Source organism: Thermobia domestica, chromosome 5, assembly GCF_964235325.1.
Source record: "Thermobia domestica chromosome 5, izTheDome1.hap1.1, whole genome shotgun sequence".
NCBI lineage: Eukaryota > Metazoa > Arthropoda > Insecta > Zygentoma > Lepismatidae > Thermobia > Thermobia domestica.
This window is the reverse complement of record NC_137458.1, coordinates 12,204,377-12,218,965: the sequence shown is the minus strand read 5'-3', so window position 1 is coordinate 12,218,965 and position 14,589 is coordinate 12,204,377.

Genomic DNA, 14,589 nt, shown 5'->3' with positions numbered 1-14,589 from the left:
CTCGACCAAGCAGTAGATTCAAGGTAATCAGTTGTCTCAGACGCAAACACAAACATAGTGGATCCACATAATTCTGAACCTGCAGAATTGTAAAAATACACAACAGTACATTTCTTACAGAAACATTACATAAACTACACACAAATATATATATATATATATATAATTTACATTATCTTGGAAATGAACAATTTCTCTTTTTTTTTCTTTCTTAGTTTAGTCATTATTATTATTAATATGTGCAACACTGTTTACATTTCTTGGTGGCAAGTACTTCTTTATAAATTGAACATGACGTTTTAACTTTACATCAGGATTACTAATTAACTCAACCCACACAGTATTGGGTGTTACATAATTCAAAAGTTTGAATGGACCGGAATATTTAGTATCAAACTTGGCATAATATTTCTTATCCAAGGATGATTTTAACATTTTCTTTACAAGTACTAATTCTCCCACAGGCAAATTACTAGGTACATGTTTTTTATTATAAGCTTGTTGTCTCCTTTTCCAAGCTTTCTCGATGTTATCAACTATAATATCATTAATCTCTTCTTTATTTTGTGATTTCTCTATTATACCCAAATCTAAAATCCAGTTAACATCTAATGGATTGAACATTTTACGCCCAAGATACAACTCACTTGGACTTTTCTGAGTTTCACAATTTTCAGTTATATTCAAAGTATATTGGATTTGATAAAGATAGTTAGCCCATTTGGTATGATTCTTATTAATATAAGATCTGAGTATCCCTTTAATCGTTTTATTCATACGCTCTGTTCTGTTCGAGGACATAGAATAAGGTGAAGTACAGATGTTTTTAATTCCTAGGCTAAACAAATACTGTTTGAAGTACTCACTACTGAGGTATGACGCATTATCATGCAAAATAGAAAATGGATACCCGTAAGTTAGAAAGATCTTAGTTAATTTAGAACAAATTAATTTAGAATTCAAAGATCTTAAAGGTTCTATTATAACAAATCGACTATAACTATATGTCAAAACCATAATGTATTTAAATCCATTACTAGTAGGCAAAGCTCCCATACAATCTAAGTGTAGGACATTATTTGGGTATCGAGGCTCCTTAGAATAATAAGTACCATACGGTTTCCTATTAAGTTCTTGGCTCTCTTGACAAATTTTACATCGTCTCACGAAATCACTAATTTCAGCATACATTTTATCCCAAGTAAACCTAGATGCAACCTTAGAGACAGTTTTCTGGATCCCACCATGGCATCCCCCCACTAATTCTTCGTGCCAATACTTTATAACAGAATAGCGCAAAGAATGGGGAATTACTGCACGTAAACCACCATATTTTCTACCATTAGTTCTTTTTAATAGCACACCTTCTTTCAATATGTAAGGATCCTTATTTTCCTTTCTCTCTAAAGCTAAAATTATCTCTTTCAACTGAGGATCTTCTCTTTGATGTTCAGCCAGTGGTTTATTAAAGATGGAATGACTCCAGAAATTTACAAAAGAAAGATGGACCTTCTGTTCATTAATAGCATTAATCTCTTCTATATCACTGTTGGGTGGAGTAAAGTCTACATAATTATACATACGACTGATGTAATCTGCGAGATGGTTTTTGAAAGAGCGCAGGTGAATTATATCGAAAGAGTACTTACTTATTTTCTCTATTAAAGAACCATACTTCTTTTGCCTTTTATGATTTCTTAATATCCAAGATAAACTAGCATTGTCAGTATAAATAGTAAATTTCTTTTGCAAGTAAATATCGAACTTATCTAAAGCATAGACTAAACTTTTCATTTCAAGATCGAAAATACTTTTAGACCAATCACTAGATGGAATCATTTTCGAAAAGAAATATACAGGACGAAGACGTCCTTCATCATCATATTGACTTAAGATCGCGCTATAGGCCCTACTACTACTATCTATGTGGATTACAAAAGGACTAGAGAAGTCCGGGACTTTCAATACAATATGATTTATAATGGCCTCTTTTATTTGATCTAGTATCTCATCTTCTTCTTTTCCCCAACGAAATGGTATTTTATTTGATTTTAAAGCATGTAAAGGGCCCATTAGTTCACCATAATCTTTTACAAATTTTAAATAATATGACAAGAAACCAATCATCTTACTCAACGCTCTACGATTCTTAGGACGAGGTAGATTTTTAATTACCTGGACTCGGTCATCATCGATCATCATATATCCACCTGAAAATATATAACCTAAAAATTTAATTTTATTTTTACATAGTTTAGTTTTTCTTTTAGAAATAGTAATACCCCATTTTCGTAATCTCTGTAAAACTAGCTCTAATATTTCTTTATGCTTTTCAATAGTATCAGTATGAATAATAATATCGTCACAAAATATATCTAAATAATCTCCTAAGAGATCCCTAAAGATTTTATTCATGATACTAGAGAGAATAAATGGTGAGTTTATGAAACCCATCGGCATTTTCAAATATCTTAACAACCTAGTTGGAGTAGCAAAAGTAGTATATTGCCTCGAGTTTTCATCTAACAGTAATTGGTGGAAAGCCCCCTTGGCATCGAGAACGCTGTAAATCTTATGTTTACCTATATTAGCAATAGTAGCTTCAGCATTAGCAGCTGGAAATCCAGTTACAAGCACTTTTGAATTAATATTAAAATAATTTACCACTAGCCGCTTGGTTCCATCGCGATTATTAACTAGGAAGCACGGAGAAATGTAGGCAGAACTGGAAACTTCCTCAATGACCTTTTTCTTAATTAATTCATCCAAGTATTCATCTAATTCACGCAACTTATGACGTGGCATAGGATATGGTTGAGCTATACTCGGACTTAAATCATTCATTTTAATTTCATAAACAAAATCTTTAACTGTTCCTAATTCTTCATTTATAACGTCCTTATATTTATCTAAAACGTTCTCAACATATGGTATTAAATCGTCAGAAAAAATATTTTCATGAAGGTTTACTGTACCTGTATTTTCTTCCTCCGGATAAATATCATGGATGGTAGGATTGGAAATTGGTACTCCAGCTGGAATGTCTTGATATGGTTCACCTCCCCTAACATCATGATCCTGAAGTACTGTGGAAGATCGCTGGCTGGTCCCTGTTTTCGGTTGCCGAACTCTGGACTCCTCCCTACAAAAATTCCGCTTGGCTCTTTTGCGTTGTGTATGGAAACACTGCTGGGCTGTCTGGCCGCTGTTCCTGGAATCAGCTGATCGAGGTTGACAAGTGGTTGACGGCTGTATCGTTCGCTGACTAGGTCTGGGTTTCCCCGCTCCCCCTGCGTCAAGGTCGTGCGGCGACACAGAGTTCTCAGGACCAGACCTAAAACGAGAAATTTGTGGGCACAGATCACTGGATTCACAACGAGTTTGATTCCATTCAGTTAATTTTACGGTTAAATTTAGTTCCGTAAAGTTCAACTCACGATTTCGAATGTTTATATTAACGTTATATTTTTGTACGAAATCAAGTCCCACTAGCAGTTTTAAAGATGAATGTTGAATCACCGAAAACCAGTTTACAAACTTAACACCATTTATAAAGTATATTAGTTCCACTTGTTTAGAGATTTTAATAGGTTCAGAATTCATGACTGAGAGGGTAAAGTTCACTACTCTAGTTTTTGGACGGCACCTACGTTCAATCCTGGCCAACACTCGTTCTTCAATTAAGGACAGGCTACTTCCAGAGTCAATGATACAGGGATACAGATCTCGACAAATCGAAACAGGCATTTGTAATAAGGAGGGAGGTTGTTCCTCACTAACATAGTATGTTTTTTCTCCACGAATATTTCTTTTATTATAAGGACACATTTTCCAAAAATGATTATTAAGACCACATAAATTACATTTACTAAAATTATTCCTCTGCCTATTTTTCTCGTTAACATAACCAAGGGGCTTTACATTCTGATTTTGTTTTTGTGTAATAAATTTATAATCCAACCGGTAACGCCGATTCATTTCGTAACTTTCTGCAAATGCAACTAATTCCTTCTCAGTATGGGGAACTTGAGTAATTATCATTAAATCCCTTATTTCAGGTGGTACAAGGTTAGCAATAGTTTTAGTTAATTCATCCTCCGACATTTTCATATCAAAAATGAATAATACACTTAATTTTTCCTTAATAAAATCTACCAGAGATTCCTCTACTTGCATTATTCTATACAACGTTATTTTCAAGAATTCCATTTTTACTAGCGGAGTAACAAATCTTTCTAAAAAGGCTGTTATAATTCTTTCCCAGTCAGTGGTGATATTCAATAACCTTTGCATTTCCTCGAATGCTGGGCCTGTACATTTACTCAGAGAAGCCACAAACAAAGCTTCTACACAATTTTCAAGTTGGGCTTGTAACAAGTCAAATTTTAATAGAAATTTACATACTTCAAAGCCATTACTTCCATCTATTTCAGGTAACTGACTAACCTGCTTTTCTATAGCTTTATACATGTTATCACCCAAAAGCTTATTAAAATTACATCTTATAGCTGGTCTAACAGCTGGCTTTAACACGCGATGTGGAGGAAGAACCACACCTGCGAAATCAAGCGAGGAATCGTCATCGTTTACTCGCCCGTGTCCGCAAGCATTCGCTCTTTCCCCTTCACCAAGGTCAACTAGGAGAGAATTCCCCTGGCCATTCTCACCCGTTGAAAAACACTCAAGAAGGTTCTGTGACATTTTTTTCCCCCAGGTTTAAATCCTAAAACTATAATTTCTAATATTACGCCTAAATTCCTTCTCGCTATTTTCACTTATTATTACACTTTCAATTAATGTCTGGTCTTTCATTCGTAATTTTCGTACTCAGGTTCAATTCCAAAATAATATAAATCCCTTTCTTTCTAACCAAAGTCTTAATATTTCCGGTAGTTTCGCAAGGTAACTAAATTACTATGCAGCAATCATGTCAAAGATAAGACAAGTACACTGCTTTTTCCGAGTGGTTACGGAAAACAAGACTTGGTGAAAGGGTTATTAAACAGTTTTTAAATTAGAAGGAATCAGTTTCAATTGAGACATAATTTATTATAACAAATAATTTAAAGAAAAACATATAAATATAATAACAACTAACAAACCGATTCCTGGGTGAAATTGCCTCGCAATCACGGCTTAATGTCGGAAGGCGAAAATTAGCTATTCTTCCACAACTCATTTAATTTATAATAATTTGATTTAAATTTGAAGTTTTCATTTAGTCTCAAAATCGAAAGTAGAAATCAATTACCAAACCAATATTAATAAGTACATACACAGATGATCTAATAGGAATCGGGGCCATTCCTAAGTGGGTGACCAATACTCACCTGGTCGTTTGATCGAAAATGGAAAATAAAAAAAAAGATTATAAATTTAGAATCAGGGAATATTAACCACACACTCGCAATGCTCCCGTTTCCTTATACAAACCACAATACACTATACACTTTTAACTTCTCATCTTCCCGACACAATTTCGAAACAATTTCACTCTCAAAATTATAACATGTTGACTCTTGTTATTACCTTGCGAAACTACAAGGTTCGATAGGTCAATTTATCAAACGTAAGTTTATAGATGGCAGCACATTAACTATTCATAGCAATGTTCAATGTTTCCAACTCTGATAATCACAATCTCGTTTGATTTTTTTTTCATTATGCTTCACGTGTCTTGCACAGTTTTAGCACAAAAAAACAAAATTGTAAAGAAAAAATGGCCGAAACAGTTTTTTCAAGATGGCGGCAATTTCTCAAGTTTCCCACCATTGACATCAATTGAACTCTCCAGTATTGTTTCTAATGCTATTCTGAACGTGTATACCAAAAATCAGCTTGTTCCGAAGATGTTCCATTGATAAAGCTAATTTACCTGGGTTATTTGCATTAACTAAAACATACACCAAAATTGTACTCATCACTGGTCTTGTGGCTAGTGCGTGCGTCTTTAGTATTATGCAGTCATGCTCAAGGGCGCCGATTTCTCTGTAAATTTGGGGGGCCCATTCGGATGCAGAAGGTGTATATATATATATATATATATATATATATATATATATATATCAACATTTTAAGACAAATTGCACTCAAATTATGCCAAATATTGCATATTCATAAATACAATAGCGGGCGCACATGAGCTTTGGGGGGGGGGCGGTGGACATATTACTGCGTATGTCAATTACTCTGTTATTCATTTTGTGTGAAATTAGTACTTTCAAAGTTTGATATTAGTAGCGAACTTGATTTGATTTTAATCAAGAAGATGTTAGAAAACTTGAGGAAGGGCTGTGAAGAATATGGGATGAAAATAAATGTTAGAAAGACAAAAGCCAGGGTAATCAGAACGAAGTGGTCGGTGTCAAATATAGAAATTAGACGGGAAAAATTAGAACAGGTGGCTAGTTTTTTATACCTGAGTGGTATTATTAATAATGATATGTAGTGTGAACGTGAAATTAAAGCAAGGATAGGAGTGGTGACAGAAACCTTTAGGAGAAAGAAAATGCAATTTTGTGGGACCTTGAATAGACGCATTGCAAAAAGGCACAAAAAATGTTTCTTGTGAAGGATTGTATTGTATGAATCGGAAACATGGACATTACGCAAAAATAATGAAAAACTACTGGAAGCTTTCGAAATGTGGGTGTGGAGAAGGATGGAGAGAATTAGCTGTGTCTAGCGGAATACGAATGAGAGGGTGTTAGAAATGGTAGGCGAGATAAGAAAATTTTAAGTATTATTAAGAAAAGTAAGAGAAATTGGTTGGGACATTGGATAAAAAGGAACTTATCATGAGGGACGTGCCAGAGGGTATGGTGGCAGAAAAGAGAGGGTGAGGGCGAAGAAGACTACAATGAATGGACGATATCAAAACAGAAATCGTACGTGGAGATGAAGAGGTTAGTGGAAGACCGTGGAGTATGGAAGCTTCTCAGTTGCAGTAAGTGACCTGCCAATAATGGCAGAACACCTATAATGATGATTTCATATCCTCCACTTTTGTTAACATGCAAGTAATGTTTAAAAAGTAAAAATCATTTAAATATTAAAAGAGTTAACACAGCTCGCATCACATTATAACTTACAATATCGCAATATCTCGCAAGTAGCCATCACAGGCTCGGCTCTTGAATGCAGAATAACATAGGAATCACTGAAACGATGGCGAATTATAGTAGATATATTACAAACTATGTGTAATGCGTCTTTGTTGATGATCTAGAAGGCTGACTTGTTTTGTTTTAATGGTGCTACCCTCTCCTAGCTCTCATAAGGAGAGAGCTAGTGACCCCGAGGAAGTAATCAACTTACAATAAATCAGGGAACAATATATACAGAGTGTTTCAAAACAACACCGACAACGTTTGGGAGGCAATTCCTGACAACAAGATAAGACAAAAAGTATAGATCAACCTGGGTGCACAAATGCTTCCATTCGGAGTTATAGGCTACCGAAAACACGAAAAAGTAAACTTTAAAGGTCCCTAACTCCAAAACTATGGAATCTACCGTAGTCGGGTCAAGACTTCACTTAGGAACTAATATGTGCGCTATCTAAAAATACATGTTTCGGAGTCCTAAGGTACTCACGCAACAATTTTTGTAGAGGAAGTTTGGCTAGGGGCATATAAAAAATTTGAGGTATTCACCAACTACCTCTATAAAAATTGTTGTGCAAGTACCGCAAGATTCTGAAACTTGGATATTTGGGTAGCTCACATACTAGTTCCTAAATGAAATCTGACGCGACTACGGTAGGTCCCGTAGTCTTGGACTTATGGAGCTTTAAAGTTCACTTTTTCATGCTTTTGGCAGTCTATAACTTCGAAATGACGGATTTCAGCACCCAGGTTAGCCTATACTTTCTGCCTTATTTTGGTGTCAGGAATCACCTCCCAAACGTTGTCGGTGTTGTTTTGAAATACCCTGTATAAGTCGATTCAAGGTGGCTGTTGCGTTGATCTTCTGTGGCTGTAGGTGGGTGTTTTGATCTTCTGTGGTAGCTTCTCACAAGAAGATCGTTTCAACTGTTATTTTTAAAAATAACTCAAATTGGGGGGTGTACAAATGTAAACAGAGAGGGCCCTTGGCAATTTCCAGGCCTCTGAAATGGAATCATTTGCGCCCTCCTCTTCCTGAAATAAAGAACAAATGTTAAAAGAAAGGATTTTAAGTATGCTACCCCATCATGAACAACGAAGAGGAGGGAAAAAGCAGGCCCGCTCAGAAAGGCGTAAACACTACAAATACAATCTCGTGTCTTTTTTAAAATAATTATCTATTATGTTAGTGAAAGATGAAGCAAACACACCTGTAGAGGAAAAATGGCAATTCTTTTTATAAAATTCAGTACCGAGCTTCAATCTCAATATATTAGTTTGTAATTATAGCGCAACTACGTCTTTTATCTATATTTCTTGATTTCCCTTCTAAATCTGATAATAAGTTTTAAGAAAAACATGTTTTCATCTTCAATAATAAGAAACTTTCTTTGTGAGAAAGACAAGACTAGTTTCTATACTAAGGGTATAGTAAGTTTAATGTTTTCATTGTAACGTTACAATTATTGTAAGGAAGAGATATTTTAAGGAGAAATAAAAATATAAAATTTAAAAAATAGTATTTATTTATTCAAATAAAATATCTACTTTTTTCTTTTTCATTATGTTTTCTACATGTTTTTTTGACAAGTTTATCATTATATTTTAATTTTTTTATGATTAAACATTGCAATACATTTTTCAAATGAAACACCACGTATCATTTGAAGAAACATGAAGCACATCGATCAAGACTAGATAAAGTTATGAGTGATATCTTACAACGTACAGATTTGAGTAGAGAACAAAAATGGAAATTGTATCAGCAATTATTACATCAATATTTACAGTATAAATCGGGTCCCCCACCGGAAAATCCTATTGCCTTACCAATTGCTAACTCAGAAAATGCAAGTAGTCGTACAGATAGTGGTATTTTAACTCTTGTACCCGATATATTACAATCACTACCGAAAACGTTTCGAAGGAAAACGGATTTATTATTTAAACTACTCATTATTGCTCATGTGCTGAGAGCACATTATTCAATACGATATGTTGATTATTCTTAAAATATAACGATAGTAGATCACTTACAATTTCGGGAGACCCAATGTACCCTGCTGATTGCAGATCAACTACCTGCTGCCAAGTATGTAAGACACGATCAGCACTATCTAAGCCTCTCAGTCTTCCCTGGAAAATTGCTTCGTCAACAACGTTAACCTTTCAAGGTAAAACTCCATTTCTGTAAAATACAAGACGAAAAGTGCAATCAATATATGTATACAATGAATAAAACCTGAAAACGAACAAAATTTTGAAAATAATAATAATAATAATAATAATAATACTTACCGAATATTAGTTTATCTCTTGTTTAATTAATGATCCAATTCAAATCCACGTCTTTTGTCGCTCTCTGCTTTTTTCTCGCTTCTATTACTTTCTATTTGCTTCAGCACCTAGAAAAGAAAAAACAAAAAACGCAGTTACCGTATTATGACTTTTCAAATTACAAAAAACAAAAATAATACTCAAAGTAACACTAACGTTCTCAGCCATATTGCCTTTGCATGTGAGAGACACAAATTCGCTTCCCAGTGCGGATTCTGCTAACTACTTGTCCAATGTAAGTTTGTTCTTACACAGTAAAGTTTATAACATTTATAAATGAAACCTCCGCAGTACAAGCAAAAGGTTTAGCGTACAGTTTTCCACATGAAACATCCCTGGTTCAAATCCCAGCAGTGTCATGGCTCCCTACCCAGTATAAGTTTGTTTTTAACATATAATTTATATATATCTGTTATAAGTGTTACACAATTCATAGCTACATATAAGTAACAAGTTCGCACTGCAAGCAAAAGATTTAGAGTACGGTTTTCCACGTAGAGGAATCCTAGTTCGCTTCCCGGTGCAATGAACAATGTTTATTCCCTGTAGCCTCCATATTACATTACACTATATCTTAGTTAATTTATAATTACATATAAGTACACCGAGTCATATGGTTTTCAATGCCGGAAAATCCGCAATCAATTCCCGGTAAAAGACAAACACTTCCGTCCCACTATACTCTCGGCAATTACAATGTGTTTTACATGTATTTCATTTACAATGTTCCTTCCCATATAAAAAGTGAACAAGTTTAAAACAAGAAAACTACAAAGTTAGTACTTACCAATCTTCCAGTCTGTGTTAGTAGTAAACTATTCTTTTCTTCGTAAACTTAACATTTGTTCTTCATACGTTCTTGTACAGATGTACAGATGTACAGATCATGCAAATGAATATGTATTTATATATATCTAATAACCTAGGGAGCAATCTCGAAACTTCCAGAAACTTCTTGCCCCCACTCCAACGATAATAACTTTGAGAGCAATCTCAAAACTTTCAGAATCTTCTTCCCCACATTCCAACGACCAAAATTCTAGAATATTCTTTCCCCCATTCCAACGACCCACAACCGCTGCCGTGTTAAATGTCATGCATATAAATGAAACAACAATATATTAATTTCTTGTATATACATGTGTGATCTGTATATTTCATTTCTAAAGACAAGTTATATCCTGCTTCTCAAATTAGCATTTCTTAAATATTCTAAAAAAGCGGAAGTCATGCATTCTACGTCAAACACATTATTCATTCTTTACAAAGCAATATCCATTCTTCTTAATGTATGCTAAGAATCTACACAGAAAAATAACTATGAACTATCAACATAATTCAGTATCCAACAGAGCCACTTCTTTTGTTTTCATTCTAATATCATAATTCAACGTATTGAACAACCTAATATGTCATCTAAGGAACACGTGCAACGGATGTATAACTCATTCATATGCAACAGATATGTAAATATATCATTAAGAACTCTTACAATATCCAATATCAAGACTTATGAATATTTATGAGTGTCGAAAAGTAGTCCCCAGGCTGCTATGCATGTGTTGCGCATACGGTAGTGCTGGCCCTGAGTGTAAAGGAAGTAACGTTACGAGATAGTTTAGTATTTCTGTACGTGATAATTATGACTGAGATTGTGGATGTGGGGATACAAATGGCGTCTTCGTTCTCTTCTGAGATTTGCTTTGATTTGAGTTTTGGGTTCCTTTCAGCAGCGAAGCTATATGAGATGTAACCTACAGACTAATTTAGGATCCGAACCACATGAACTCCAGCCTTGAATAGAACCTGGCCTAAGGTGTATACAATATCCACATGAGAGAGCCAACTTACACCAATTTGGACTTTAGTGACTCAAGTCATTAGAAAAAGTCCAGAAGCATAAAAATTCAAAAGTTCATTTAAATGCGATATTAGACTTAAGAGTTTGAGAAAATAAAGACAATAGATGTAATATGGAGAAGCATAGTGAACAAGTTGCGAAAATGAGGCACATGTGTCCTCAAATAAATAATAAGGCTTATGTCGAGTTTTGTGTAGCCTTTGAGCTAGCGCTTAGGGGTCCCAGTAACGGAAGTAACGTAACGTGTTACTTTTTAAGTCACGTTACAATTTTTCCAAAGTAACTATAACGGTAACGAGTTACAAATTTTTAAGTAACGTACCTGGTTTGCGTTACATTTCGGATTAGTACAATATGTGACGTGCCTGAAGTTGGCCCCCCACCTCTTCCAAATTACACCAAACATTGCACATCGTTAGTGCACATTAGTGCACTCAGAACTAACGTTAGTGCTATCAGCGTTTACGAGATATTGAAGATTTTTGGTGGGGGGCCAACTTCATATGAAGTTAGCCCCCCACACATCTTTATGCAGACAGATTTCACAAAACTTAGCGCATCGTTAGTGCATCGTTAGTTCACTTAAACACAATCAGCACTACCGTTAGTGCTACCATATTTTGGGATTTATTCAAGATTTTCGGTGGGGGTGCCAACTTCAGAAATATCAAATTATATACAAATAGAGGTACAAACATGGGGTTAACGGCAATCGTTAGTGCACTTAAACCCACTAAGCACTAACGTTAGTGCTACCATATTTTGGAATTTATTCAAGATTTTCGGTGGGGGGGCCAACTTCAGAAATATCAAATTATATACAAATAGAGGTAGAATCATGAAGTTAACGGCAATCGTTAGTGCACCTAAACGCACTAAGCACTAACGTTAGTGCTACTATATTTTTGAATTTATTCAAGATTTTTGGTGGTGGGGGCAACTTCAGAAATGTCACATTCTATACAAATAGCGGTAGAAACATGGAGTTAACGGCAACCGTTAGTGCATCGTTAGTGCACTTAAACGCACTAAGCACTAACGTTAGTGCTACCCTATTTTCGATTTATTCAACATTTTTGGTGGGGGGCCAACTTCAGAAATATCAAATTCTATACAAATAGAGGTAGAAACATAGAGTTAACTGCAATCGTTAGTGCATCGTTAGTGCACTTAAACGCATTACGTACTAACGTTAGTGCTACCATATTTTGGGATTTATTCAAGATTTTTGGTGGGGGGCCAACTTCAGAAATATTAAATTCTATACAAATAGAGGTAGAAACATGGGGTTAACGGCAATCGTTAGTGCATCGTTAGTGCACCTAAACGCACTAAGCACTAACGTTAGTGCTACTATATTTTGGAATTTATTCAAGATTTTTGGTGGGGCGGGCAACTTCAGAAATGTCACATTCTATACAAATAGAGGTAGAAACATGGAGTTAACGGCAATCGTTAGTGTACTTAAACGCACTAAGTACTAACGTTAGTGCTACCATATTTTGGGATTTATTCAAGATTTTTGGTGGGGAGGGCCAACTTCAGAAATATTAAATTGTATACAAATAGAGGTAGAAACATGGGGTTAACGGCAATCGTTAATGCATCGTTAGTGCACTTAAACGCAGTAAGCACTAATGTCAGTTCTACCGTATTTTGGGTTTTATTCAAGATTTTTGGTGGGAGGGCTAACTTCAGAAATATCAAATTCTATACAAATAGAGGTAGAAACATAGGGTTAACGGCAATCGTTAGTGCATCGTTAGTGCACTTAAACGCACTAAGTACTAACGTTAGTGGTACCCTATTTTGGAATTTATTCAAGATTTTTGGTGGGGGGGCAACTTCAGATATATCAAATACTATACAAATCGAGGTAGAAACATAGGGTTAACGGCAATCGTTAGTGCATCGTTAGTGCACTTAAACGCACTAAGCACTAACGTTAGTGCTACCATATTTTGGATTTATTCAACATTTTTGGTGGGGCGGGAACATCTTCAGTAATATCAAATTCTATTAAAATAGAGATAGAAACATAGAGTTAACGGCAATTGTTAGTGCATCGTTAGTGCACTTAAACGCAGTAAGCACTAATGTCAGTTCTACCGTATTTTGGGATTTATTCAAGATTTTTGGTTGGATGTCAACGTTAGAAATATCGAATACCATACAAATTGATGTAGAAAAATGGGGAGTGTTTCGTTAGTGCATTTAAACGCACTAAGCACTAACGTTAGTGCTACCATATTTTGGGATTTATTCAAGATTTTCGGTGGGGTGGGCAACTTCAGAAATATCAAATTCTATACAAATTGACGTAGAAACATGCGGTTAACGGCAATGGTTGGTGCATCGTTAGTGCACTTAAAAACACTAAACACTGACGTTAGTGCTACCATATTTTGGAATTTATTCAAAATTTTTGGTGGGGGCCAACTTCAGAAATATCAAATTCCATAAAAAGTGTCAGTATTTTCAGGAAGCAGTAACGAATCCAATAATTACTTTGTTAGTGCTTGAAGTGGACGTAAATTCATGGTGACCACCAAAGATATTTTACTTGTAGCACCTAAACTAATTAAGCACTAACGTTAGGGGTTGGTGCGCTAAGAAGCACTAACGATGCACTAAGGATTGTACTAGAAGTAATCATTAGTGCTTTTTAATTTGGCAGAAATTTGACACAGTGAAAAACTCCCCTTAAATTTCTTATGTGAGTTTCCTGAGATGTAACTGGCCATAACTACACTAATAGTGAAGCACTAACAAAACTAAAAGTATTTTCTAGAAGCACGAACGATGCACTAACGAACGGCTCTAATTTTTTCGTTATTGGTTGAAGTGGGGGCGTCAAGTTCATGAAGGCTTCCAAAGGTTTATTTACTTGTAGGACTACATTAATGAAGAACTAACGTTAGGTGTTAGTGCACTATGAAGCACTAACGATTTCAGTAGAAGAGGTCATTAGTGCTTTTGATTTTTGCGGAAATTTGACGCAATGAAAAATTCCCCATGAATTTCTTATGAGACTTTGTGGCATATAATTGGCCATATCTACATCAATAGTTAAGCATTAACGGAACTTTGAGTGTTTTGCAGAAGCGCTAACGATAAATTAACAAATGGACTTATTTTTTGTTGGTGCTTGAAGTGGGAACCGAGTTCACGCTGGCCCGCAAAGGTTTTTTTTTACTTGTAGCACCTACACTAATGAAGCACTAAACTTAGGTGTAGGTGCACTAGGAAGCACTAATGTTACAAGTAAAAAAAACTTTCGAAATT